At 44.4% G+C, this 4,156-nt stretch overlaps 1 pseudogene; it reads right to left on the reverse strand.

Moving 5' to 3' along the window:
- Positions 1-227: 227 nt before the first annotated feature.
- Positions 228-1,587, reverse strand: LOC108287959 (annotated as a pseudogene).
- Between the last annotated feature and the right edge of the window lie 2,569 nt (positions 1,588-4,156).

Below are 4,156 nucleotides of genomic sequence, written 5' to 3' on the forward strand. Positions count from 1 at the left end.
GATCTCGGCTCACGGCAACCTCTGCCTCCTGGGTTCAAGCAATTCTCCTGCCTCAGCCTCCTGAGTAGCTGGGACTACAGGTGTGTGCCACAATGCCCAGCTAATTTTTGTATTTTTAGTAGAGACGGGGTTTCACCATGTTGTCCAGGATTGTCTCGATCTCTTGACCTCGTGATCCACCCGTCTCGGCCTCCCAAAGTGCTGTGATTATAGGCGTGGACATCAAATGACCTCTGAACTTTTTATTGGCCTCCTGCTCCCCAAAGGGTCCCCTGCTTCTGCTGGCTTAATGTCTCAGAACTTTGGTGTCGTTGATCTCAGACACCACTTTGCCATCCCCTGTCCGGCGGGTGGTAGTCTTTTGGATGGTTTGCATGGAGTTGCTGCTGTCCAGGGCATCACCAAGATTGAAGTCCTCGCTATCCTCCAGCAGGCGACGATAGGTGGCCATCTCAGCCTCCAGTTTGACCTTGATGTTCAGCAGGGCCTGGTACTCCTGGGCCTGGCGCTGTCCCTTTGCCTGGGTCTGTGCCAGCTCTGACTCCAGGTGCAGCAGGAACCCAGCGAGCTGCCCCATCTGCAGGGCGTAGCGGGCCTCCACCTCCCTCAGGCTGTTCCCCAAGCTGGTCTTCAGATTTCTCGTCAAGTCCAGGTCAATCTCCGAGGACTGGACTGTACGTCTCAGCTCTGTGAGCGTCATCTCAGAAACTCCAACCTCAGCGGACTGCAAGGTGACCACTGTGGTGCGCTCCTCAATCTGCTGAGACTAGTAGTTGCCCAGCTCCTCTCGGTTCTTCCAAGCCAGCTCGTCATATTGGGCCCAGATGTCTGCCATGATCTTGGCAAGGTCCTGAGATTTGGGGGCATCTACCTCCACGGTCAATCCAGAGCTGGCAATCTGGGCTTGTAGGCCTTTTAAGTCCTCTTCATGGTTCTTCTTCATGAAGAGCAGCTCTTCCTTGAGAGCCTTGATGTCTGTCTCCAGCTGCAGCCAAGTGACATTGGTATCATCAATGACCTTGCAGAGCCCATGGATGTCGCTCTTCACATACTGGAGCATGGCCAGCTCTGTCTCATACTTGACTCTAAAGTCATCAGCAGCAAGATGGGCATTAGCATTGTCCATCTGCAGGACGATGCGGGCATTGGGTCCACAGTATTTGCAAAGATCTGAGCCCTCTCGTCCTCAATGGTCTTGAAGTAATGGCTCCCATGTCTGACCTGGGGTCCCTTCTTCTCCAGGTGCTCCCGGCTTTTGCTCTCCAGCTTCCGGTTCTCGGTCTCCAGGCTCCTCACTCTGTCCAGGTAAGAGGCCAGACGGTCCCTCAGGCTTTACACGGTCTCCTTCTCATTCTGGATGCCTCCCATTCCTGCCAGACCTCCGGCCACCCCAGCAGCCAGGCCCTCGGACCTCAGGCCGCCCAGGAAGCTGTTGGAGCGGGACACGGATATGGGGGAACCAGAGCCCCCAGCGCCTGCATAGACTCTGGCCGCACTGCTGGCAGGTCAGACACCTTAGCTGGGCGCCTGGGGGCAGCCCAGAGACCGGTAGTTGGTGGAAAAGGCAGAGCTAGTGTAGAAGCTCATGCTGCCCGGGGAGGAGAGTGAGAGGACAGGACTCAGGCTTTGCCAATTAAAAACATTTCTTTTATGTAAAAGATTTCACTCAAGTCATTGATTAATGAGGAAATCAATCAGATGCTAAAATTAGCCCAAAGAACATTTAATGAGTTAGATGTGTATGTACGCAATGTAAAAAAAGAAACTTTAGCTAGTTTTGGGTTTATGGAAACCTAGTTCCTACTTCTCTAAGATTATTTGTTCTATTGGATAGAAATTATTTATATGTCTAGTAGAAAAAACCATCTTTAAGTTAATCGCTGCTCCTACAGAGCTGTAAATTGCTCACCCATTTCAGAGTCAAGCCCAGAACCGCACTGGAAGGATTCCCAATACTCCCTTTCTGCGATTTCCACATTTCGATAATTATTTTGACACATTAATGGGAAGAAAAGAGTCTATTTAATAAAATAAAAAGAACCTGAGGCTGGGCGCAGTGGCTCACACCTGTAATCTCAGCATTTTGGGAGGCCCAGGCAGGCAGATCACGAGGTCAGGAGATCGAGACCTTCCTGGCTAATGTGGTAAAACCCCATCTCTACTAAAAACACAAAAATTAGCCAGGCATGGTGAGTCGTGCCTGTAGTCCCAGCTACTTGGGAGGCTGAGGCAGGAGAATCACTTGAATCTGGGAGGCGGAGATTGCAGTGATCATGCCACTGCTCTCCAGCCTGGCAACAGAGCAATATCTCAAAAAAAAAAAAATTGAAAAAACTAGTTATTTATATGAAAAGAGATGAAATATCATATGTGAATATATGGCATATACCATTATCATATACCATTCATATAGGTATATATGGTAACTCATATATACCATATATTAATAGGTATATATGGTAATGCATATATAGCATATATGAATGGTATGGTATTATATGCAATATATTCATATATGGTATTTCATCTCTTTTCATATGAATACTTTTATATGAGTAACTACATCATATATAAAAATAAACTCCAGATGAAGTAAAAATTTCAGTATCAAAAACAAACCTGAACACTCTAAGTATTAAATATAGGTGAATTTCTTTTAGACTGTGGAAAATTGAAGAATATCTTTTCTAGTTTTTTAAACTTTTAGATTTAGAAAGTACATGTACAGGTTTGTTACCTGTGTATATTGGGTAATGCTGAGGTTTGGGTTATGAATGATCCCATCACCCGGGTACTAAGCATAGTACCCAATAGTCAGTTTTTCAACCCTTGCCCTGTTCCTTTCCTTCCCTCTCTAGTAGTTCCTAGGGTCTATTATTGACATCTTTATGTCCACCAGTACCCAATGTTTAGTTCCCCCTTGTAAGTGAGAACATGTAGTATTTGGCTTTCTCTTTCTTAGGATAATGGCCTCCAGCTGCAACCACAATGCTGCACAAAGGACATGATTTCATTCTTTTTTACGGCTGCATAGTATTCCATGGTATATAAGCACCACATTTTTTTTTTTTACCCAATCCACTCTTGATGAACACCTAGGTTGATTCCTTGTCGTTGCTATTATTCTGAATAGTGCTGTGACAAACATGTGAGTGCATGTGTCTTTTTAGTAGAACTATTTGTTTTCTTTTGGATACATGTCCGGTAATGGAATTGCTGGGTTGAATTGTAGTTCTGTCTTAAGTTCTTTGAGAAATCTCCAAACTGCTTTCCACAGTGGCTGAACTAATTTACATTCCCATCAACAGTACATAACCATTCTCTTCTCTGCAGCCTCACCAGCATCTGCTGGTTTTTTCCTTTTTAAAAATAGTCATTCTAACTGATGTGAGATGGTATCTCTGTGGTTTTAATTTACATTTCACTGATGGATAGTGATATGGAGGATTTCCTTACATGTTTGTTGGCTACTTATATGTCTTCCTTTGAGAAGTGTCTGTTCATGTCTTTGCCCACTTTTTAATGGGGTTATTTGGTTTTTCCTTATTTAATTGTTTAGGTTTCTTATAGACTCTGGATATTAGGAATTTTTTTTTTTTTGAGACGGAGTTTCACTCTTGTTGCCCAGCCTGGACTGCAATGGCTTGATCTCCACTCACTGCAACCTCCGCCTCCCAGGTTCAAGCTATTCTCCTGCCTCAGCCTCCCAAGTAGCTGAGATTACAGGTGCCTGCCACCACACCCAGCTAATTTTTTGTATTTTTAGTAGAGACAGTGTTTCACTATGTTGGCCAAGCTGGTCTCGAACTCCTGACCTCAGGTGATCCACCTGCCTCTGCCTCCCAAAGTGCTGGGATTACAGGCTTCAGCCACCTCACTCAGCTAGATATTAGAAATTTGTCAGATGCATACTTTGTGAATATTTTCTCCCAATCTGTAGGTGGCCTGTTTACTTTCTTGATAATTTATTTTGCTGTGCAGAAACTCTTTAGTTTAATTTGGTCCCACTTGTCTATTTTTGGTTTTCTTGCAACTGCTTTTGAGAACTTAGTCATAAATTATTTCCTAAGGCTGATGTCCAGAACAGTGTTTCCAAGGTTTTCTTCTATGATCCTTTTTTTTCCTATGATTCCTTTTTTTTTTTTTTTTTTTTTTT

The sequence above is a fragment of the Cebus imitator genome, unplaced genomic scaffold (genome assembly GCF_001604975.1).
Source record: "Cebus imitator isolate Cc_AM_T3 unplaced genomic scaffold, Cebus_imitator-1.0 Scaffold358, whole genome shotgun sequence".
Lineage (NCBI taxonomy): Eukaryota > Metazoa > Chordata > Mammalia > Primates > Cebidae > Cebus > Cebus imitator.